General features: G+C 46.4%; 1 protein-coding gene and 1 long non-coding RNA gene across 2 annotated transcripts in view; one reads left to right on the top strand and one right to left on the bottom strand.

Annotated features, from left to right (window-relative positions):
- PARVA (parvin alpha) overlaps window positions 1-25,360 on the top strand; it is a 172,482-nt gene that overhangs the window by 22,421 nt on the left and 124,701 nt on the right. The gene's annotated exons all lie outside the window — the stretch shown is intronic.
- Window positions 4,874-13,588, bottom strand: LOC123387731. The gene is made up of 2 exons (XR_006602225.1): window positions 13,066-13,588; window positions 4,874-5,138 (listed from the first exon to the last, which is right to left on the bottom strand). It is a non-coding gene; the product is annotated as an uncharacterized LOC123387731 (long non-coding RNA).

The raw sequence follows: 25,360 nt of genomic DNA, 5'->3' as shown, positions 1-25,360 counted from the left end.
CACAGGTGCCCCTCAAGTATAATCTTTAATGAGAGTAATAATAATCCATCTGGAAGATGTACCATAGATTACTAACCCAATCCCTCTTTCATGGAGTTTGGTGTGTTTTCAGTTAATTGCCATGATAAAAATATGATGGTAAATAGCTTTAGTATAATTACTTCTCCATGTTTAACATCGTTTCTGTGGGGTAGATTTCGTAGAATGGAATGACTGGGTCAAACAATATAAAGCCTTTTAAATTTCTTGTTAGATATTACCAAATTACTTTTTTTAAAAAGATGTTATTTATAAGGGAAAGAGAGAACGCAGGGGAAGGGGGAGAGGGAGCAAATCTCCATCAGAGTCCCCGCTGAGTGAAGAGCCCAGTGCAGGGCTTGACCCCACGACCCTGAGTTCATGACCTGAGTGGAAGTCAAGAGTCAGACACCCAACTGACTGAACCACCCAGGTGCCCCCCAAATGACTTTCTAAAAGGGATGTGCTGATACGTGCTTCCCACAGTAGTCTGCAAGAGTGCCTGCTAACTATGTCTTTTTCTGCATTCATTCTTACTGTTGAATTAAGGGAACAATCTTAATTGTTTTGAGTTTCTTTGACTACTGATGAGGTTGAACATTTTCCATGCTTGTAGCCATTTATATGTACTCTTTGACTTTATACTCAGTTGAGCACTAGAACAAAATATTATGACTTGGCACAGATTTCACACTACTTTAGACTGGAAGCCAAAACCCATAAATAAAGTCTGTACCTATTGATGTATGGTATCTCCATTATTGAGGTCCTTCTCCTTTCCTCTGCTGCCAGAATTGGGGGATGCTTTTATATGATCTAGCTGGTGGGTGGTCCTCATCTTTAGAAAAACCCATCTGGGATGCCTGGGTGGATCAGTGGATTAAGCCACTGCCTTCGCCTTAGGTCATGATCCTAGGATCCTGGGATAGAGTCCTACATCTGGCTCCTTGCTCAGCGGGGAGTCTGCTTCTCCCTCTGCCTCTGCCTGCCTCTCTGCCTGCTTGTGCGCTCTCTCTCTCTAACAAATATATAAATAAATCTAAAAAAAAAAAAAATCTGAATTCCTACCTAATACTGTATGCCAATAATGTAGCAAGTATATGGTCTGAATATTTGAGTACCAGCCATGCCCCAAATTTGTATGTTGAAATCCTAACCCCCTGGTGATGGTGTTAGTCTCTGGGGCCTTTGGGAGATCATTTGGGGGAGATTAGCACCTTTATCAAAGAGGATCCAGAGCGTGCCCTTGGCCCTTCCACCAGCAGAGGACTCAGCGAGGGGGTGCGGGCTATGAACCAGGAACAGGTTCTCACTAGACACACCCACGCTGGTGCCTCCATCTTGCCCTTCCCAGCCTCCAAAACCTGGAGCTGTATTTCTGTTGTTTCGAAGCCACCCAGGCGAGGGTGTGTTGTTGTCACAGTGCCCGTGAACTAACACAGGGACTTTTCTTGAGTATCGCCAATATGTCCACAGCTATGTTTTCTCTATTTTCTTTCTCTCGTTCTCCTTTTTTTTTTTTTTTTTTCCTTAAATCTATTTAGGAAGTATTGCATGCTAGCTTGAATGAATCAGTTTTTGAAACTATCGACCCCTTGGAATTTCTGAGGTACTGTTGTTATAATTATGGGAAAAGTAGGAAGACCTTTTGAAATCTGGATGATTTGGAAATTCTAGATGCCCGACCTTCAATATTTAACCATATTACTGTGTATGTTAGCAGTGGGGGGCAAGCGAGGCCTGAGGAGTGACGAGGGCGGTTTGGCTGGAGTCTGGCACTAAATGCTCACCTGTATTTCTCCCAAAGGGATTTGTTTATAAAAAAGGCAGGGGTATCTCCATATGCCCCAAAATGTGCCCTTTCAAAGTATATGCCGAGGGCACAGTGTGGCAGTAATGGTGGGACCAAGGGGTCGCCTGCAGCCAATTCTCCCCTTGACAAGCCTTGGGCCCCCTCCCTAGCTCAGTAGAACTTTTAAGTAATGCAAAAGACCATAATTGGAACCTGTAGTGACCTTATAGGCAAATAACTAGCTAAAACATGTGGATATAAATGGAACTTAGGAAGAAGGTTTATCTAATTTTATACGTAGGAAAGCTATTAATATGTGTCCACAAAAAAGCACACTATGTTCAAATTTTGTTCAGAAAACTATGTTTACTATGTTCAGAAAAGCTAGGTTAAAAGAACTTAATTTCCTCCTATTAAAAGCCTAATACACTCTGATTTTCCAAAGCAGCACCAAAGTAAGAGACAGCAATCAGTTTTCCCAAATTTCTTTTGCCTCTGGGATCCTGTTTCTCAAGAAGCTCATAGCAACCCCTTGCAGAATGGTTTTTAGCAGCACACAACAGACCATGGGAAATGTGGGAGCCAGGCCAGCTTCTGTGGTATGGATGGTCCCACTGGTCATGAATCTTGGGGACCCCTGAAGCTGGGGATCATTGTCCTGAAGCATCGGTCCTTTGTGAAATGGGAGCTCTCGCTCACACTTTCTATAAGGGCTGGCTTTTGAACTGTAGCTCTTTGCCTACCAGCCCTCCTCTATGTCCAGTGGTAGATCAATAACCATCGGGGAGGAACAGGGTTGGGAAACTGTGATCCCAGGGTCAGTCTTTAATGGCACTGGAAGTGTTTCTTCCTCTTACTAAAATAGATCATGGTCAAGGGAGCCCCGTAAGTGGAGACATTTTACGCATCTCTGGTTAGAGGACTGTATTGCATAGTCATTAAGGAGAATACCGGCACGGGGGTATGACCGCCTGTGCCTAATCCAGCCTTGCCACGGAGTGAACTGTGTGGCTTGGGGCACTTAGTGAACCCATCATAATCCTTAAATTCCCTAGCTATAGAATAAGAATAATTTCATCTGCTAGGATTGATGTTGGAAATAAAAATGTGTGTAAAGTACCCAGAGTACCGAGGTCCTGGCGGGGGGGGGTGGTTAGGCACACTCTTAGGAGCAGTTGTGGGGGGAATGAAGGGAACCAGTGAGGGTAGAGCACCCCAGGGCCAACAACAGCAGGGCACACGGACTACCCTTAGCCTTCTGGGACAAGGGAATGGGGTGCTGACCAGCTGCTGGGGCCACAGTCCTTGCCAGTTCATTGTCCAACAGGGAAGAGCTGGGGAGGGGACATTCTACCACATCCCCTGACTGAACCCAACCATGGCAGAGAGGGGATGTGGAGTGGCAGATGAATAGCTCAGGTGGGAAGAGCTCAGTCCGTGTTGACTAATTCTGATGGGTTCCGTGCCATTAATTTCCATTTTGACCTTGGTCACTTACTACCTGTATCACTTTTGGAAAAAAAAATTCTTTTAAAGATTTTATTTATTTATTTCTCAGAAAGAGAGAGCACAAGCAGGGGGAGCAGCAGGCAGAGTGAGAGGGAGGCAGAGGAAGAAGCAGGTACCCTGTTGACCAGGGAGCCCAATATAGGACTCTGGGATCATTGCCTGAGCCAAAGGCAGACACTTAACCAACTGAGCCACCCAGGCGTCGCTCACTTTTGGAAAATTGTAAATAACCTGACCTCATTGGGCCTCAGCTAGAGGCTGAGGAGAGTCTACCTAGTACCTTTCTTGCGATGTCAGATAATGAGTACCTGTTGGTGCCTGGCACTGAGCTTTCAGGCATGTGAGTGTGGAGCTGTTCTGGTCTGCTTTGCTGCTGGTGATGCACATGTATGCATAGAAGGAACTCATTTTCCTCCTGGGTCTGACCTGTCTGAAAGCTTAATACCTTTCTGATCTTGTGAGTCAGTGGCTGAGTCTCCATTCCAAACCCTTATCAGTCCCAGAAACCCGAACACATTTTTCTGATGCTTATGGTAACCTTTCTGCGATGTACTTGGCGTGGCCAAGAAGGTACTTCTTGATCCTTCTCCATAACTGGTAGTTAGCTCTGCCCATTAAATCATCCCCCTCCTCTTCTATTTCTGTTAATCGTAATAGAGGGAGGAGGGACAGAAGGAAACCTCTGGCTTTTGCAGCTTTGTCATGAACCAATAGAGGCTCCACACCAGGATGTGGAGCAGGTGCCCTGAATTGGTGGGATACCGCATGACCTTCGTGGCCGCTGATTCCTGGAGGCTTGCACATGCTGGGATAGGAACCCCCTTGCCCCCAGCGCCCAGCCAGTGCTCTGAGCATTCCAGCTGTGCAGGAGGGGTTCTGATGTGGTGGGACCCAGAGAGTATCCGCAAATACTTCAAGTACAGTGTCAGCATTTATGCAGTTGGGATGGGGAGAAGCTGTGATTTATATAAATAAAGCTAGTAAGCCTGTTTCTTTATATGTAAACTAGGGGATTACATGTGTTTATTTCATGTAAGTTTCTGAACTAAGCAAGATCTTGGAAAATATAGTAAAGGAGTTAAAATTTAGTTATTCAAACACATTATTTATTCCTACAAAATCGCTCCAATGTCTAGGGTTAGTGTGTTTGTGAAATTTTAGCTGACCTGGACCTCCTGACTAGGTGGCTGTCAGTTGGCTGGTTTTGGGCCTGGTGGCCTGTTGTGGCCTCTAATTATACCTTGCAGCTTGCAAAGAGGCTCACCCAGCATGCTCTCGAAGTGCAGTCCGACTTTTTTTATCATCCCCTCCCACCAAGTGCGCTATCTTCTTTGACAGAAGTGGGACCGATTTCTATTTTGCCAGCTGTGGAAAAAGCAGAATGGGGAGACCTAACTTAACTGATACCATGTTTCCAACTTATTCCAGGGAGTTGTAACATTTCTTATAAACGTGCATCCCAGGTGGCTGCCCAACTAGCTCACCATTTACTATGGCTCTTTTTTTAAAATTTAATTGGGAAAATGCTTAGGAGATTTGCCAGGATCTCAGTTATGGCCTATGTGCACTGTGTTTATTCATTTCTTCAGCAAACACTGGGTGTCATTCCAGCCTGGATTACCACTGGGTCTTGGGGTAGCCGGTTGTAGCAGGATACTCGGGGCACTGTGCTTGGAGGTGCAGAGCTCATAATTTGGGGAGATCAGCCCATTTGCTGCAAACATGCTATTACAGCAGGGCCAAGTTCTCTGGACATTCCAAGAGGGGCATTAGGGTCCAGCCCTGAAGGGGTTCAGGAACATGCTCCGTCTGCGCAGACCTAGGAGGAGAGAAGAGGGAAAGCCTCAGTGCCGGAAGCCAATCCGAGAACTTGAAGCTGCCGGCAGAGATAATTGCTCTTGGATCCTAAGTCTTCTGCCATGGGGCCGTCCCTTCATGGGCACGGGGACAGCAGCTGGTCAGGGCCTTGTGCCTATAATTAGGTGGGGACTGGATAAGCTGCTGAGAGTGGAAAGAGAGCCCTGAACTTGGCCCCATTTGGGGCCGTGTGGGTGGCCCCGCTTGCTTCCAGCTGTGGGGCTTGAGTCATCAAGTGCTTCGGACATGTGGCAGAGCCCAGAGCCACGTCGGTCCTGGTGTCTGACCCTGCCGTCCTCCTCCTCTCTGGAGCTTAATGATTCTGTTGCCTGAAGCTGCTGTGGAAGGCCACGGAGAAGATCCCGTGATGTAACTGGCATGGTACTCACACCGTCAGTGGGGGACAGTAATGAGGATTATTCACCCATGTCTCATTTTCCGCTTTATGAACGGGAGACTTAGGGTTAGGTCAGCTGTCAGTGGGCACCTGTGTACCAACCACTCAGACCCGCTTAGCCTCAGTCTCCTCATTTACCAAGTAGGGATGATAAAAGTTACTCCCTTGCCTATTTTTAAAATTGTTTTTATTAACATATAATGAATTATTTGCCCCAGGGGTACAGGTCTGTGATTCATCAGTCTTACACAATTCACAGCACTCACCATAGCACATACCCTCCCGAATGTCCATCACTCAGCCCCCCTCTCCATCTCACCCCCACCGCTCTAGATTCACTCTGTTTCCTTAGAATAAGAGTCTCTTATGGTTTGTCTCCATTCCTGGTCCCATCTTGGTTCATTTTTCCCTCCCTCCCCCCTACCGCCCCCCCCAAACTGCCTCTCAAATCCCTCATATCAGAGAGATCATATGATAGTTGTCTTTCTTTGATTGATTTATTTCACTTAGCGAAATAAGTTATATCCATGTCATTACAAATGGCAGGATTTGGGGGGGGGGTGATGGCTGCATAGTATTCCATTGTGTATGTATACCACATCTTCTTTATCCATTCATCTGTTGATGGACATCTAGGCTCTTTCCATAGTTGGGCTATTGTGGACATTGCTGCTATAAACATTTGGGTGATGTGCCCCTTCGGATCACTGTGTTTGTATCTTTAGGGTGAATACTCAGTAGTGCAATTGCTGGGTCATAGGGAAGCTCTAATTTCAACTTTTTGAGGAGCCTCCACACTGTTTTCCAGAGTGGCTGCACCAGCTTGCACTCCCACCAACAGTGGAGGAGGATTCCCCTCTTTCTGCATCCTCACCAACATCTGTCGTTTCCTGACTTGTTAATTTTAGCCATTCTGACTGGGATGAGGTGGTATCTCACTGTGGTTTTGATTTGTATTTCCCTGATGCTGAGTGACGTTGAGCACTTTTTCATGTGTCTATTGGCCATCTGGATGCCTTCTTTGCAGAAGTTCATGTATTCTGCCCATTTCTTGATTGGATTATTTGTTGTTTGGGTGTTGAGTTTGATAAGTTCTTTCTAGATTTTGGTACTAGCCCTTTATCTGTTATGTCATTTACAAATACCTTCTCCCATTCTGTCGGTTTTCTTGGTTTTGTTTACTGTTTCCTTTGCTGTGCAGAAGCTTGGGTTTTCACTTCAAGAGAGTAAAGGAAGGGGCAGGAAGCCGAATGGGACCCACAAGAAAGTGGGGCTGAGACAGGCCTGGAGGAAAGGCCAAGAATAAAATGTTTAACTTGAGTAGCAGGTGAGAGGATCACTTAAAATTGTGCAGTGTCCCTGGAAAGTCATATGGTGATTATGTTTTCCCTGATTACCTAAGGAACACATGCTTAGAGTAAAAAATTTAGGAAAAAATATTAAGCATAGAGACACATTAAAATAAACCCTAGTTGTTTTCACTATTAATATTTGGATACGTTTCCTTTTCTTGCATCATTTGTATACCTACTCTTTTAATAAAATTAGAATCATGCTATAGATTCAGTTATGGGACCCAGGCTTTTTCAGTGTAATTTATACATATATTTGTTTTTAGCTTTTTTTTACAAAATTGGAATCATACTGTGTATCAGTGAGAAGTCTCCAGAGAAACAGAACCAATAGGGGATATATATGTATATGTATTTAAACACATACACTTATATGCTCATATACGTATGCATATACTTATTGAGACACAGATACACACACAAGCACAAACACATATATAAAGAGATTTATTTTAAGGGCTTGGTTCACATGAGTGTAAAGGCTGGCATGCCTAAAATCTGTGGCAGCAATCTGGGAACTCGGGTGGTCTTGAGGCCAAATTCCATTGTCTTTGGGAAACCTTAGTTTTTGCTTATAAGGCCTGCAGCTGATTAAATGAGGCCCACCCACATATCAGAGGGCAATCTGCTTTACTCAGAGTCAGTTGTAGATGTTTGCCTACATCTACAGAATATCTTCATAGCAGCATCTGGTGTTTGGGTCCATAACTGGGTCCTATAAACTAGCCCTGTTGACACATAAAACTGACCATCACATACCATATACCCCAATTGTATTTTGATTTTTTCTGCTTTGCTTGTCATGAATATTTTTCCATAGAATGAAACATTTTATAAGAAGTTGATACTTGCTGGTTTTTTCCACCCAATGACTTCACCATGATTTATTTAGGAACTTTGCTGTTGTCAAATATTTTGGTTTTATTCATGATAGACATCTTTGGGTACATTTTCTTTCTTTTTTAGGACTTATTTACTTATTTAGGATAGAGAGGCAGACAGTGGGGAGAAGCAGAGGAAGAGGCAAAGAAAGAATCCCAAGCAGACTGCTGAGCATAGAGCCTGACCCATGGCTCGATCCCATAATGCTGCGATCATGATCTGAGCTGAAACCAAGAGTTGGACAGTCAACCAACCAAGTCACCCAGGCGCCCCAGTGCATTTTCTTCTTATGTATTCCTTATTAGTTCCTAGAATATGTCATTGATGGGGTGTTAGTAGCTCAAAAGTTATGGAGATTTTAAGGCTTTTGATATACATTGCTAAGTTTTCTCTAGGACAGTACTTTTCAAGCCAGAATTCCTGCACCAGGCTAGCTGGGTAGCTCCTGAGAAAGGTAGATTCTTGGGCCTTTCCCTAGACCTACTGAGTCAGAATCTGGATTTTAAGTAGATCTCCATGTGACTTGTATGGACACCACAGTTTGAGAGGCACTGCCCCAAAAAATCTGTACCATGCTATGGTCTGAATATTGGTATCCTCCGAAAATACATCTGTTGAACCCCTAATGTCTGATGTGATGTTATTCGTAGGTGGAAACTTAGGGAGGTGCTTATGCCAGGGGGGTGGAACCCTTGTGAATGGGATTAGTGCCTAATAAGGGGGTCCAGAATAATCCTTAGCCCCTTCCACCATGTGAGGACACAGGGAGAAGGAAGATCTATAAACCGGGAAGAAAGTTGTCACCAGCAAACTTGACCTTGCTGGTGCCGTGATCTTCGACTTCTAGCCTCCAGAATTGTGACCTATAAATTTATGTTGCTTATAAACCACCCAGTCTGGGGTATGTTGTTACAACAGCCTGGATGAACTTAAAATATACCAGAAGCATGTAGAGACTTGTTTCACTTCACTCTCATCGAAACTGGGCATTGTGTTTTTCTCTTGGTTAATTTGCTTCCCCCAAATGATATTCTAATGTTCTTTTGATTTTCATAGCAAATTGATTGAATAGGAGGACTACTAGAGGCGTTCAATCAGGAAAAAGCTCTTTCTTGTGCAAGCACAGCTTTAAAATATGCTCCGTAACATCTTAGGTAGACTGCATGACTGTCCAGTCTCTTCCAGCTGAAAGGGCATCTCATTTAGGTCATCACGTAGGTTTGGTGGTCTAGTTGGGGCTGAAATCAAAACTTCAGTTGCCCATCCCTTTTCTTGCTCTGCCCCTGCTGTGCGCTCAGCTTGCCCCCTGACTCAGGCACCTGTGATGGTGGCTTGGGGGAGTGGGCGGTGGGCTTGGCAGGGTATTTTACTCCTGCTTGGCTGTCTCCTCCTGTTGCTCCTGCCAATGGCAGGGGTACAAAGGCATATGTTGAGAAGGGACAAAAGTCCTCCGATATTGGTGCCATAATGCTCTCCTTTGATTATTGCTGGCTTGCTGGCTCATTGCTGATACCCCATATTTGGTTCCTCAGAGGCCCCTGTAAGGAATTTTTAAAGAGTTCTTTCGTGGGGTTAGCTGGGTTGGGATTTCAAGCTCTGGAGCCCATGGTGCAATGGCCTTCCCTGCCATGCCTTAAAATAATGGCGCTCATAGCTGCTGTTGCTGTCACACCCACAGAGAAACCTGATGACATCCGTTTAGACTCCCCACAAATGACAGCAAAGTGAACTGAAAATTCTGATTTTTTAAAATGTATGCAGAAGATGATTAGACTGTGGAAGGATCAACTCCTTTGGAGCTTGGAACCAGCTTTTGTCTTTTTAAAGGCTGATTCCTCAAGCCCCAGTTCTGTGTTGGACAACTTCAGGAAAAATGGTGACTCTGCCGCTCTCTAGTGCAGGCGTGGCAGGTGCGACGGAGGCCAGGAGAAGGCTGTGGGGATAGGGATTGTCATTCTTTGGAGTTGCGGCGCTTGTCTCCTCTAAGGGCTATGAAGGGATATTTTTAAAGGTTTCATTTAGAACATGCTTGGTGAGGGGCGCCTGGGTGGCTCAGTGGGTTAAAGCCGCTGCCTTCGGCTCAGGTCATGATCCCAGGGTCCTGGGATCGAGCCCCACATCGGGCTGTCTGCTCCGCAGGGAGCCTGCTTCCCTCTCTCTCTCTCTGCCTGCCTCTCTGCCTACTTGTGATCTCTGTCTGTCAAATAAATAAATAAAATCTTAAAAAATAAATAAATAAATAAAAAAGAACATGCTTGGTGAATCAGAAGTTCTTTCCAGTCAGCTTTTCTTTTTTTCTTTTCATTTTTTTTTTTTTTTTTTTGATTGGGGGAGAGAGGTAAAGTGAAAAAGTGAGAGGGGGTGAGCAGGGCAGGGGTAGAGGGAGAGAGAGAGAAAGAATCTTAAGCAGGCCCCATGCCCATCGTGGAGCCCAATGTGGGGGGTTAGTCTCATGACCCTGAGATCACAACCTGAGCCAAAAATCAAAAGTCGGGTGGCTTAATGGACTGAGCCACCCACCTGCCCCTCCAGCCAGCTTCGAAAGTTGTTTTCTAAAGTGAGAAAACTGTAACTCTTCACTTGGGGGCTTGGGGGAGGAGGAGATTGCTATGGCTCCGGGTACAGGTCACCGTTTTTCCAGGGCTTTTCGTCCCTCTTTGGTGCTTTCTTCCTTTCCCGGGTGTTCCCAGTGCCCAGATGATCCACAGCAGGACGAGCCCATAGCCCGGGGTGTTGGCTTCTGCCTGCATCGTGATCACTCAGGGTGTGCACCTCTAACCCCCCGGAAGGCCCTGAGCACGAGGCCAGAGCTTAATCCGCAGGAGCAGAGCCCCAGAAGCCGCCTAGTAGAGAACAGGTCTTCCTGCTGTCTAGTCCGTGCTACCTTCCACTGCTAAATAAGTCTGCCTAAAAACACAGGCTTCTGTCCTGCTCCAGAATCTGCCAGGACTCCCCATCCTTCTAAAGGATAAAGTATAAATTCCACAGCCCAGCTTTTAAGACCTCTAGCATCTGACTTTATTTTTCTCTGCTTCCCCATGTGCAGCTTCTGCTGGTTGCCTGCACCCATCCCCAGCCAACTGGAGGGTCTGTGCCTTTGCCTGTGACCGCCCCCACCCCCCACCCCACCGGCCCCTGGCCCTGCTGGTTAAAGCCAACCACTGTGGCCCCCGTGGTGCTGACCCGTGTCTGGCCCTGCAGCCCTTCCTGTCGTAGCAGTGACCCTGGACCATACGCCTTCGGGTGCATCTGATTGTTTCATGATTTGGATGGGGTTCTTTGACTTGATTAGGAATTTCTGGTTTGCAGTGACCATGTCTCTCCTTGTCTCGTTGCCTTCCTGGCCAAACACACAGACAATACTTGGTTATGCTCACTGATTGGGACACGGCAGCCGGGTCAGCAGGCCTGTGGCACTCTTTCACTGAGTGGGGGACTGCCTGAGAGCTGATCCTGGGGCTTCCAGCCCTACACCTCCCCCTACACTGTGGATTTCTGGTGGAAGCTTGGGGGGTGGTCCCATGAGAGGCTCGGTGTAGACTATGGCCCGTGTTGGGATCCCAGCTGATTAGCTCTGGGATCTCGGGCATCATCACTTCATTTCCTCATTTCCATAGTTCAGATTTATTCGTTTAATAAATATGTACGGAGTGCCTACTGTGTGCCAAGTGCTATTTTAGGAGTTGAGAGTGTAGCACTGAACAGGACAGAGATCTGGGCAATACGAGAGGGCCAGCTGTGTGAAGACCTTGGTGGGCGAACGCTGCAGCAGGACACGTCAGCAGGAACAACCATGGAGGTTCAAGGAACTAGAAGGAGGCCCGCAATGGCTGAAGGATGGAGGTCACGGGGAGGCTGGTGGGAGATGGGGCTGGGAGTTGAGCCCAGGCTGAATTCTCTAGGGCCTCACACGGCCATCAGGAAATGCTGTGAGTTTTCCCTAAGGACATACGGAAATCCATTAGAGGATTTTAGCAGGTGCGCAACACAACCTGCTTTATTTATTTGTAACAGAGCCTGCCTTGTTGAACATAAACTACAATTAAATGAGATAATGTATGTAAAGTGCCTAGTGGTGTACTTGGTACACAGTAGGTGCTTGATAAGTAGTAATTATTATTTTCCTGTTGTGGAGAAAAATGGTTACCTCCTATGGTTTGACCTTTAAGGTGAAGTTTATGATAGACTGACTAATGGTGCCCCCGGAATGTCCATGTCCGATCTCTGGAACCTGTACATATGTTAGCTTACAAGGAGGAGAGCACTGAGGTTTCAGGTGGGATTAAGATGCTAATCAGCTGACCCTACAATAGGGAGAGCATCCTGGATTATCTTGGGTCCGGGGTAATCTCGTGGGTCCTTAACAGTGAAAGAGGGAGGCAGAAGAGAGTCCAAGGGAGATGTGACCTTGGAAGGTCAGAGAGCTGCAACATTACTGGCTTCGAAGAGGGTGTAGGGCCCGAGAACCAGAAATCCTGGAGGCCGCTACAAGCTCTAAGAGGTGAGGCAGTGGATTCTCCCCCAAAGCCTCCAGAAGGGAAGGCGGCCCTGCCTACATCTTGATTTTGGCCCAGTGAGACCCATTTCGATTTCTGACTGCCAGACCTGTAAGATAAGAAGTCTGTGTTGTTTTTAGCCTCGAAATCAGTGGTGATTTGGTACAGCAGCAGTAGGAAATGGATACAAGGACTTAGATACTCTAAACCTCCAGGTTAGTACGCTCCCACATGACCTGTGACCCATGAATTTTTAAATCGCTGTTGTGTTCACTGTCTACTGCTTGGCATCTGTGCTCTGGGACAACTGACCAGCTAGGACACCTGCTGGTGTTTTCCGTAACCTCTAAGGGTACCAAATTCCTTATGTACCTCTAGGTGGCACGTTACGACCTTCAAGCACGCTGGTGACTCAAGTCCTGCTTTTCATTGATCTGCAAGGGCAGGGGTAGCTACAGAGCTCAGGGGAAGAGATTGGGCTCCGAGCCCCAGTACCCTCGGAACAGGAACCGGGGCTGCAAGGAGGGCTGGGCTCGCCTTCTGGCCTCGGCCTCCCCCCAGCACCCCCTTGCCTAAAGTCCCTCCCTCTATCTGCCTTTTCCCAGTCTTCAGGGCCCAGCCCCCAGGCTGCCTCCTCCAGGAAGCACCCCAGCCCACAGCCGACAAGAAGTGTTCCCTCTGAGACCCGGCTCCTCCCCTGGCACGGGCTCTGGGCCTGGCCCTCTCCTTTGCTCAGGCTGCGCTTATTTTCCCTTTACTCACCATCAGATCCTGTCTGCCCAGGGAGCACTCGGGGAGCCCGGAGGCAGGCCCCGGGCCAGGCACACAGGCAGGGGCTGAGCAATGCCTGTGGGTTGATTGGTCGGGCCTGGATACAAAGGGTTCCAAGGCAAGGCTTTTTGCTTTATCCTTTTAGGGAAGTTCATTCTCTCCAGTTGGTTCTCCTCTTCCTTTTGGAGACATTGTTAGAAAGATCACAGCCACAGAGGCTCAGTGCCTGCCCCAGTCCTTCCTTCACACTACGGCTGCCAGAACTTTCGCCCCACACCCTACCTCTGACCCAGTCCCTCCTCCTACCGCCCCAAATGTAGCTGCGCTTCCGAATGTTTCAAGAGGAACAGTCGTAATAGGAGTCAAATCACTAGAGAATCGTCTCGGTCAATGAAATAACTGTTGATAAAACTGAAAGTCAGGAAGCAGGAAAGTGTGCGGTCGTCATCAGGCGTATGGACTGTGGCCTCAGACAGACTAGTTTCAAATCCAGGCCCTACCACCCAGTTGTCTGAGCACCGGGGCCTCATTTTCCTCTTCTGTAAAATGGGGACACTGGGAGTACCTAGCTTGTGGGGTTGTTGCAGAAATCCCGGGTCACACGGTTCGTACAGTACTCGGCAGAGTGCCGGGCTAGGCTTAGGCACTGTTGTTGTTCCTGGCCTACACACTGATTTTCTAAGTTCTGATTTATAACGCTTCATTATCATAAAGCCCATCAGGGACAGCAGCTTGGCTGTTTGGATGAACACAGAATTTTTTTTTAATTACATTTTTTTTTTTCAAACAGTTTTAGAATTACAGAGAAATTGTGAGGATAGAGCAGAGTTCCCGTATGCCCGACTCCTGTTTTCCGCTACCGTTAGCGTCTTGTGTTAGGGTGCACATTTGTTACAAGTGGTGAGCCAATCCTGATACGTAACCCCTAATTAAGGTCTGTACTTTTTTAGGGTTTTTTTTTTTTTTTCCGTGTTTGCCTTGTGATGCCTGTTTTCTGTCTCAGGGTTCTATCCAGGATAACGTATTACGTTGAACTGTCCCATCTCAGGCCACTCCTGACCAGTTCTCGGACTTCCCCTGTGATTGATGCCCTGGCCTGTTTTCTGGGATGCTGGTGTCTCGTAGGTATTCTGCAAGATGCCCTCTCTTGGGATTTACCTGATATTTTTCTCCTGGTTAGACGGATTGAGCACAGAAGTTTGAAGTCATTGGGTCATGGATGGCTACTGTACTTTTCTGTTCTGTTAGCCTCAGCATCCATGAAATTAGAATCAAATGTCTGTGGGAAGCTTCAGGCACACTTTGGAAAGTCACAATGGGGAAGACGAAGTCCACGCGCCTGGGTGTGGCCTTCCTGGCCCTCTGTCCTTCCTGCCCACTTCCCCAGTCTCCTCGCCCTGCTGCGAGCACCCCGCAGCTTCTCCAAAGAGGTCCGGGCTTTGGGGCACGTTCCTTCGTCTACCTGGAATGCCTTCCCTCCCTTCTCAGCCTCACTAATTGCTGATCTCGAAGCAAAGACTCTAGGATCCAGTTAAACACATACCTCCTCTCAGATACCTGTCCTACTTTCCCTAAGACGACTAGCGCCATCCGCAGGGTCTCCCCAAAACTTGGCACAACTCTTTTTAGACTGTCCTTCCTGGGTCACATCTCTGCCTCTTCCTCCAGACTGGAAGCTTCTTGAGAGCAGCAACTGAACCGTAATCCTTTTTCCTCATGCCCATGGTGGGGCCAGCATACAGTAGGTACTCAAGAGATGCTTAACCAGTGAGTGGCATCGGAGAGAAGGGCTGTATCTGTACCAACCTTAATGCAGTTCATGTTGCTTTTGTCCTAAAAATATGGGCCACCCCAGTGGATGAGCGATGCCCGTGGTGGCCCTTTGGGTAGAGAGCCGCTTTCTCCCTGCCCCAGAGGGGTGTGAGAACACAGTGCGAATATGGAAAGGGCCAGCAGGGGGCTCCGGGAAGCAGTTCCTAAGCCCTGAGCAAGAGGAAGGCTTAGGAGTGGCTTTCTGCCGCAAGCCTTGGGTCCGACAGAATTCCACGTAGAAAGTGTGTCAAAAGAGAGGTCTGTTTTGCTACCGATGTGCCAGGCTCTGTACCAAGGACAGGGTGTACCAGCCTGTTCTGAAAACATGTGTGGGGCTCCAGTCGAGCTCTTTCTCCCAGAGGTCCCTGCCTGCAGAAATTGGGACAAAAGATACTGATAGCTAAGAAATAATGTTTGCAGAAGCAGATGATCTTGTTATAGCCACGAACAGACCTGGACTTCATTCACATTTCCCAATTTCTGCTTCCACTTCAGTGTTCATCATTCTCCTTGGATTGGAAACTCTTAATGGTTAGTCCTAAAAGCTGAGATTATCATGGAGATGTTGGAGCCAAAATTTCCAGGCTTTTTTTGAATTCTGTGAGGACGGGAGGAAAAAAAGCTGAGTTAATTTGAGACAATGAAGCTTGAATTAGAAATTGCTTTCTGGGGTCAGTAACAACTATTATGTCCTTCTAATGGCTGATATTATTAACAGTAGTAATAGTAACAATAGGCCTCACGTATGGAGTGCCTACTTAAGGCCAACGTTGGGTTGGAGATGTCTGCCTGTGCCAGGCATGGCTCTTGGGGCATCCAAGGGAATTCGACCAGCATCATCCCTGCCCATTCTGCCACATAGATATCAGCTTCATTTCATAGATGAAGAAATTGAGACTCAGCACATTGATTTGTCAAGGCTTCAAGACCTGACCCCTTATAAGTCCCTTAAACACACCCCAAAAGAATCTAAAATATTTGCTAATCTGAAAACATAGAAGGGATAATTACACAAGACAGAAATATACAGACATTACAAGTAAATTCATCATTAATGGTAAAAAGAATGTCTTACTGTTCTGGGGCCATACACTTCCTAGCCTTTGACAAGAATACAGGGGGATATGTTAGAATGTAATTCCTTTTGTACTCAAAAGACTTTTATACTTGAACAGTGGCTCAGTGGGTTAAAGCCTCTGCCTTTGGCTCGGGTCATGATTCCAGGGTCCTGGGATGGAGCCCCACATCGGGCTCTCTGCTTAGCAGGGAGCCTGCTTCCTCCTCTCTCTCTGCCTGCCTCTCTGCCTACTTGTGATTTCTATCTGTCAAATAAATAAATAAATCTTAAAAAAAAAAAAAAGGCTTTTATACTTGAACAAAAAAGTTTACTTTAAAAAGAGAAGTTATACTGGAACCTCTAAACTCACACTTTTTATTTTCATCACCTGGTGCTCATCAGGACAAGGACCCTCCTTAATCCGCATCGTCTGTTTGCCCATCCCCCTGCCCGCCTCCCCTCTGGTCACCATCCATTTGTTCTCTATACTTACGAGTCTGTTTCTTGGTTCATCTCTCTCTCTCTTACCCCCCACCTTCTGCTCATTTGTTTTGTTTCTTCAATTCTGCATAAGTGAAAGCATATGGTATTTGTCTTTCTCTGACATATCTCACTTAGCATAATACTCTCTAGATCCATCCATGTCATTGCAAATGGCAAGGTTTCATTCTTTTTTGTGGCAGAATAATATTCCATTGTATGTATATTACTGCCTCTCCTTTATCCATTCATCAGTCGATGGATACTTGCACTGGCTTTCATAGCCTGCTACTATAAACAATACTGCTGTAAACATTGGGGGTACAAAAAAAAGCCCTGGGTTACATGTATCTCTATTAATTAACATTTTCATGTTCTTTGGGCAAGTACCTAGTAATGTGATTACTACCTGTGTCTGTTGGCCATCTGCATGTCTTCTTTGGAGAAATGTCTGTCTGTTGAAGGCTTCTGCCCACTTTTAAATTGGATTATTTGTTTTTGAGGTGGTGAGTTCTATCAACTCCTTATGTATTTCGGATACTAACCCTTTGTCAGATGTGCCATTTGCAAATACCTTCTCCCTATCAGTGGGCTGTGCAGAGGCTTTTTATTTTGATATCGTCCTATTTGTTTTTGCTTTTGCTGCAGGAGACTTATCTAGAAAAATGTTGCTGCAACCAGTGCCAGAGAAATTGCTGCCTATGCTTTCTTCTAGGATTTTTATGTTCAAGTCTCCTACTTTGGTCTCTCATCCATTTTTGTGTTTATGATTGTGTGTGATATAAGAAAGTGGTCCAGTTTCATTATTTTGCATGTTGCTGTCCAGTTTTCCCAACACCATTCTTGAACAGACTGTCTTTTTCCCACTGTTTATTCTTTACCACTTTGTTCAAGATCAGTAGACCATATATTTGTGGGTTTGTTTCTGGATTTTTCTCTTCTATTCCATTGGTCTGTGTATCTGTTGTTGCGCCAGTACCATACTGTTTTGATGACGACAGCTTTGTGGTATATCTTGAAGTCTGGAATAGTGATGCCTCCAGTTTTGTTTTTCTCTTTCAAGATTCGTTTGGCTACTCGGGGTCTTCTGTGGCTCCATACACATTTTAGGATGGTTTCTAGTTCTGTGAAAGTGCTGTTGATATTTTGATGGGGAGTGCCTTAAATGTATAGATTGCTTTGGGTAGTATAAACATTTTAACAATATGTGTTCTTCCAAGCCATGCAAACTCCCATGTTTTAAGAGACAGACTCCTCCTCCTCCGGGTCTTGACCCAGCTGCACGCAATCGTCCCGCAGCACTCCTCTGTCTGGGCCCCTCGGTTACGATTGTGCTCCCTCGGTGCCCATAGGGAGGCTCGGAGAAACTGGCACCGGTGGCTCCCTGTCCCGAAGGCTCTTCTGTCATTTCTGAGGATGAGAATCCTAAATGGTAAAGCCCAGAACCAAACTTGGAGAACACTTGAGCCCCCAGCTGAAAGACATTAATCGTCCACGGACAGCTTTCTTAAACAAAAGAGAATTTGTAACCGGAGAGCAAAGCAATTTCTGCACACAGCCATGACTGAAGGAGGTTGTGCAAAAACCATTTGGACATTTGGACTCTTGTCCCCCACGATAGCCTCAGTCCCAGTAGAAGCCACTGTAGTTCCCAGGACCGGGTGCGCACAGTGCCCTTGGCTGGGCCCCGTGGGGTCTGTGGGCCGCTTGGCAGCCCTGCCTGGCACACCTTCTGCCAAGTTCACTTCCCGCGCGCGCGCAAGATTCACCCGTGCCAGCATGGAGCTATTAATTATTTTTCTTTGTCAAACCTTTGTCAGCAACTTTATCCCAAAAGTAGTGATTTCTTTTCCCTTTGGCAGTATTTGCAACTCTAGTAAATAAGAGATAATTAGAGTCCAGTTTTAAAATTAAAACAGAAAAGCTAGAGATGCCAGTGAAGAATTATTTACATTTTACAGCAGCCTCCATCCCGGGTCGGAGATTCAGCAGTTAGTTTGCTGTGTTTCGTGCAGACTCCAAGGGGTTTGAGTGGTTTACGTGTTAAATTTTTATTTTAAGAGGCTCCTGCTCGTTTGCTTCGAGGTAGCCTTCCGTAACGTTCTAAATTCTTTGGTGTTTTAGTGCCTCTGGAGGAACTTAAGTTTCTGTAACTGTGATTAAAATGTCCAGCTGAAGGAGTCGCAGGATGAAACGAGAGCCCGTAGCCACATTTGTAACCCCATTCGAGTACATTCGGAGAGGGTTTGGTTGCATGGTGACCTTTCCGTGTGTGCAGTGCTCTGAGTAGGCAGCTGGGGAGAAAGCCGGTCTTGTCTTGGGGCTGCAGAGAATCTCCCCCTCTTTTTTTCTGTTTGCCTCTCGTTTGTGCTTAGAAAGTGAAAATAGACTCAAACGGGTTCTTCCCAACATTTGATCTAGTCATAAGAAGTGAAAGGAATTGTGAGAAGGAATTTTAGAAATGGAATTGGGTCCCTAATGTTGTTTGGCCTCTGGCCTCTTATGAGGGGGCAGAGAAGTGCTGCGGGTGGGGGGCGGCGGTGGCGGGGGAGGGGGAGGTTAGCCGCCCTGAGGACGGTGGAGGAGCCTCTCTTCGCTGGGCCTCCAGCTCTGCTACATGAAGGCTCTGGGAGGAGAAGATTCCTTCCGCTTCCATCAGAGGAACAACTACTCAGATTGAAGGGCTCTGTTCTTTTCAGAGCTTAGGGCTGGACCCAGGAGCCTGCCTGGGCACTGGTGGGCTGGCCACCCACCCCCCACCTTTCACCCGCCTGCCTCCTGATGGGGTCAAGTGTGGAGGGTGGTAGGGCAGTGCCAAGGACCTCAGCACTTGGGGGGGAGAGTTTGCTTCTGACAAGTGAGCTGATGGCTGCACTGATGGGGGTGGGCCTGGGAGCCCCGGAAATCTCTGAGTCCTCCCACCAGGCTCCTGGGGCCCCTGGAGCAGAGACTGAGTGAGAAACTGGAAACCAGGTTTCCAACACGGCAGTGTGGGAAGAGCCAAGTTGTGCGAGTTGCGCGTGCTATAGGCTCAGCTTTCTCCTCGGCCTTGGCTTTGATGAATCACAGCAGAGAGCCGCGTTTTGTCAATACTGCCCCTTTAAGACACACTGACCACTTTGACGATTAAGAGGTCTTGCCCTCCCCACCCCCACCTCCACCCCACCCCCACCCCAGATGTGCTCTGCTAACCTGGCAGCGGTCTCTGATGTCGCCAATACTGAAATTTATTGGGAGGGATGAGGAGAGTTTTAGCAGATGAGAAGCAACAGCCAGTGTTGACTCCTAAGGGGTGGGGGTGGGGGTCAGCCTTGACATCATCTGAACCGAAGACGTTTTCTGGACTACAGTGTATATTATCACAGATCTCAATTTGAGGCGTAGATGTTAGAATAATTTCATTTTGAAATATGGTGGTAGTAAAATTCAGCATTAGCATGAGCAGTCAGTAATTCAAACTTTTATTTGCTCTGATATCAAAGGGATATCTTTCTGCTCCCATTCAGCCTGGGAGCAAAAAAAAAGGAGCGAGAAATCTAGCGTTTTGCCGAGGATAGTATTTCTTGCCCTCCACCCGCCCCATTACATATATATATATATATATATATATATATATATATATACACACACACATATATATATATATATTTTTTTTTAAAGAAGAAAGCTCTTCTTTTTTTAAAAGAAGAAGCTTCTGATTGGTCTCTGAAATCCACGAGAGTCCTGTAGAGCTTTCTGGATCTTTGTGGAAGGGCTCTTGGCCTCTGGCACTCCTTGGTTGGCGCTAATCTACGCATGCCTCTGTAGGGGCAGAAAGTTTGGGAACTTAGGAGAACTGTTTATAATCTCCATTTGTTTCCCCCTTTCAACATCTTAATGCCATGCTGAAGGGGCTGCTTTGGTAAAGGGGTCTGAAGTGGAGTGACTGGGGGGGAGTTTTTCCCCCTGGCGAAACTGATTGACTAGCCAGTGTGACTAGCTTCGAAAAAATTTCATCTGTACAATAGATTCGGCCCTTAGGCTCTGTCACCCTCCAGCAGGCAGATGCAGCATGTGCTTCGCATTATTAATTCAAGGCAGCATTAGGGCGGGTGGAAGCAACTTTTAAGGAAGCAGGGTCTACGCAGCCCCATCTTGCTTCCAGTCCCATGGCAAAAGTCAGGCTTAAAATTGTCCAGGGTTGTGGGGCAGCCCTTTGTGATGGGAATGCTGTGTGACATGAACCTTGCCAAAAACGAATGGATCATTTACAGGAAATAAGAAGTTAAAGAGGAGGATGAGTCAGTAGACTTCAAAGCTCGCTCGTTTCCACAGAACTTAAATAATGAATACCAAAAACTGAGCATTTCACAGACGGTTTATACAGCTCTCGGTGCAGCTGGGACCTTCACCCAGCTCCCGCGCGGTCTGCTCTGAGAAAGGGCGCCCTGCTGCCTCAGAAAGGAAAAGAAGATAAGGAGAAAGGAAGGACAGAAAGACAGAGAAGGGAGGGAATGGAAATGAAAGAAGGGGAGTAATCTCGAAAGGGAGAAGAAGGAAGATGGATGAATGGATGATGGACGGACGGATGGACAGACAGATGGATGGGAGAAAGGGAGGGAGGGAGGAAAGGAAGGAGGAAGGAGGAAAGAGGAGCAGAGGAGGAGGGCTGATCCGACGGTGGGTAGTTAAGTTTGATTTTGCACAAATATATTTTGCATGACAGATATCCTGGTACATCTGTCGTGTGGATCTCTGTTTAGCTGATTACTAAAGTCAGATAGAATTGTGTATTTCTTAAATGCCACTGAGTCATTTCTGAGCTCATAGACAAGTAGTTTAAGGAGCTCTATTTTGGAACTACTTATAATGGAGAACTGTATTTGAGTAAATCAGGGGCTGGTTCAGATTATAAGCACAGTGCTAAAGTCTGTCACTTTAAGGAGACTTGTATATCAATGAAACAGACCAATTAGGGAGATATATGCATATTATAAAAACATTTTGATTCAGCAGTTCCACTTTTATGAGTTTATTCTTAAGAAATCATTGGACATCATATGTGATTGGACACCAATCCTATGGTATAGTAATATACTGTATACTATATATATAGTATATAGTATATACTATGATGTCATTAATAATACAATGCAGTTGTATATTATTAACATGGAATGGATATAGATACATATATATTTGCATTGAGCAAAGTCTGGGAATGTGTACCTAAAATGTTGACAGTGATTAAATCTGGAAGGTAGGGAGGGTTTGGAGGGATTTTAATTTTTCTGTCTGTGTTTCCTAATTTATTTTCTACAGTGAGTATGTATTACCTGCCTAATATGAAAAACAGTTGGTAGGAGAGAAGAATTTTTCCCTCTGAGAGGATTTGTTTAATAAGCTTTTTTTTCCACAGAGAAGGGCCCAAGTTCAGTTTGTGTTTACCAAATGTCAAAATCTTGTTTCTGGATCTTTTTTTGCTTCAAGGGCCCCCTGGCACCTGGTCTTCCTTCTTGCTTATAGCTTGACCTGAGTGTCCTCAGAAGGCAGGAGGCAGCAGGTACCGTTCCGGCTTGGGGCGTGGGGCGGCAGGGCACCTCTGGCCGGGCGGCACCCCTTCCTCTGGCTTCAGCATCCCAGCATCACCAGGTTCTTATGGGAAGTGACCGTGGGCCACTCAAGGCCAGTTTAGGGGTTTTATAAGACTCTGAGTCTGAGGTGGAGAGGAGAAAACATTCATTTGAAAGAAAAAGAAAAAAACAGAAAAACAAAGTGCAAGTCATTCTAAAGTTCCTGCTGGCACACCCCTCTGGGCCCTGAGGAAGATCAGGAACTGAATTCCTGCCCCATTGTCAGAAATTTTCAGGACTCAGGAAGTGGGCCTGGGACCAGTGAGATGCCAAAGTGGAACACAGGCTACCTACCTGGGCTTTTGTTCAGGACAGACAGCTCCGGTCTCTGGCTGGGTGGCATGGGATTGCTCCCTCAGTGTGGACTTGGCCAGGCTGCCCCGGCAAACCCTGACCACAGGCAGGCCTCAGGGGGCTCCCCTTGGATCTTGTGCTTCCATGTGTTTGGGGGCTGTGGTGACCTCTGGGACAAGCTTCCCACTTCGGTCTTCTTGTGTCTTTGTTAGGTCCAGCTCATCTCGTCCCTGGGGCAGGATGGGCGTGGGAGGAGGACCAAAGACAGTTGGATTCTTTAGCTGGTGGGTTGTGGGCCTGGAGTAGAGCTGAGCTTCTCACCCGTCCCGGCCACAGCCTCCTGCAGCCCGAGCTCATGCTTGGGATGGAAGCTCCCGTTCTGACAGGAGCATCACCTCTTCCCTGTGAGGTAACCCAACCGCATTGGAGCTGGACCGAATCTTCATCCTGCCACCCGCCAGCTGTGGGACCCAGGCGGATCCCTTCACCTCTCTGAGCCTCTCTCTGCAATGTCAGCTGTGACATTGCAGCTTTCTTGGGGGTGGACATGGGGTTACTGAAGGCTCAATGTGGTAACAGGAAAATGCTTCCAGGAGCGCCTCGCTCGCTGTAATCATGATAATGATTACTGCTGTGACAACTGACATTTATTGAAGAATGCTTTGTGCCAGGCACTCTTACAAACACTTCAGGTGCGGTAATTTACTTAAATCCTCACAATGGCCCGTGAGGTAGGTATGACAAATCCCGTTTACAGATACAGATAAGGACATCGAACCACGGAGAAATGGAATAACTTGCCCAAGTTAGTAAGTGAATTAGTGAAGTAACCAAGCTGTGACCAAGGAGGTTCTTTTTGTTGTTGTTGTTGTTTTAATGGTGGTAACATACGTATAGTGTAAAATTTACCTCTTAACCATGTTTCATTGTACAGTTCAGTCGTGTCAAGCACATTCACGTTATTGTGCAACTCCTCTCCACAGCCCCTTTCATCTTGCAAAACTGAAACTTGATGCTCATTAAACAGCAAGTTCCCATTAACCCCACCACCCCCGGACCCTGGAAACCACCATCCTACCTTCTGTTCCTGTGATTCTGACGACTCTCGGTACCCAATATTTGTCTTTTTGTGACCGGCTTATTTCACCCAGCGTAATGTCCTCGAGGTGTTTCCATGCTGTCGCCTGTGTCAGAACTTACTTCTTATTTAAGGCTGAATAATATTCCCTTGTATGCATAGGCCATGTTTTTGTTTATCCATTTATCTGCCAGTGAACATATGGACTTGTGTGTTGCTCCCACCTTTTGGCTGTTGTAATGTTTGAGTCCCTGTTTCCAGTTCTGTTGGGTATAAACCCAGAAGTAGAATAGCTGATCATATGATTGTTCGATTTTTAATTTTTTAGCGAACCTCCATACTGTTTTCCATAGTGGCTGTAACATTTTGCATTGCTACCAGCAGTGCACAGGGGTTCCAGTTTCTCCATGTCCTTATCAACACTGCTTTTCTGGGTTTTGGAGAAGAGCCATCCCAGCGGGTGTTGGGTGGTATGTCATTGTGGTTTTGGTTTGCATTTCCCTGATAACTAGTAACTTCAGTATCTTTTCATGTGCTTGTTGGCCATTTGTGTATCTTTGGAGAAATATCAATTCAAGTCCATTAACCTTTTTTTTAGTTAGATGAGGTGGCTTTTCATTATTGTTGTTGAATTATGGTAGTTCTTTATATATTTTGGATACTAATCCCTAGCAAATATACAGGTTGCAAATATTTTCTCCCATCCCTTGAGTTGTCTTTTCACTCTTCTTGGTTGTGTCCTTTGATGCATAGATGTTTTAAATTCTGACATTGTCCAATTTATCTACTTTTGCTTCTGTTGCCTGAGCTCTTGGTGTCCTGTCTGACCAAGGGTTTCTTTTGGAGTGATCTAAAGTTGAAAAAAGCTGAAAGAAGCAAATTCTCCTCAGTTTCTGTGGAAGGTGAGACACGAAGACTGAAACCGCCACTCTGCATGGTGTTGAATAGTACAGAGAGACTTAATAAAAAAGATAAAGTATAACCGAGGGAAGGCAATTTGGGATTGGATCTCAGCCCAAAATCAGGAGAATACTGAATACTGTATTACCAGACACGCTTTGAGGCAGAAAAAAGAAAGGGTCCTCAAGGGCTGGGAGCCAAAAAGTCCAAATAAGAATAAAAAATTAGGAGAAGATGGGGGAAATGACAGGTCTTTGAGGATCCAAGGGGGGGGTGGTGGTGTGGGGAAGGGGTGCAGACTCGGGAAGGTATTACTGGGTGAAATTTGAGCAGGGAAGTTGACAAATTCTCTTGGCTAGGGAGAAGGGAGGTTCCACAGACTGGGTTAAACTGGATTTTGGAACTGTGTAGGGGGAGAAAGCAGGACCAGGAGGAAGCCCAGGCTGCTAATTAACAGAGAGGGAGGGCTTTTCAGAGACGGAGGAAATGACTGCGGAGCTAAATTCTTAGTCCCTTTCAGCCTTCCCTGTAAGGGTTCCAGTAAGAGTGAAGCCAGCTCAGCCAGAGCAGGCAAGGGGACAGGCGGAATGGGAGCCTTAGAGAGCAGGCAGAGAAACATCTGAAGCCCATGCAATGCCCATTGGTTTCCATTATTTCGTTTTAAAATGGAGAGAAATATACTGTGGTAGGAAGAACTCTGGCCACTATTGCCAATTGTTGCTTGCCAAGCCCTGAGAGGCGGGGCACGTCTGATGGAGAGAGGCCCTCGCTCTTAAAGCTGCAGCAGTCCTTGAAGTCAGTTCCCCCAGCCAGGAGGAAGTTCAGCTCCAAGGGCACTGTGCTGGGAGGGAGGAGCCCAGGGGCCGGCCGGCTTTGCAGTGAATTTCCTCTGCTTCTATGCTTCTTGGCATCTTCTTTTCTGATGTTGAAATAGCCTCTCCCTCACTCTCTCTCTCTCTTTTTAAATAATTGATGTCTCACTGCTATAGGATGTTGGTTTCACGTGTACCACACAGTGGATCGACCATTCCCCACATCAGTGCTGCTCCCCAG

The sequence above is a fragment of the Mustela putorius genome, unplaced genomic scaffold (genome assembly GCF_011764305.1).
Source record: "Mustela putorius furo isolate JIRA1106 unplaced genomic scaffold, ASM1176430v1.1 tig00003859_pilon_pilon_pilon, whole genome shotgun sequence".
NCBI classification, from domain to species: domain Eukaryota; kingdom Metazoa; phylum Chordata; class Mammalia; order Carnivora; family Mustelidae; genus Mustela; species Mustela putorius.
Note: the sequence above shows the minus strand (reverse complement) of the source record. Positions and strands in the feature narration are given on the sequence as shown.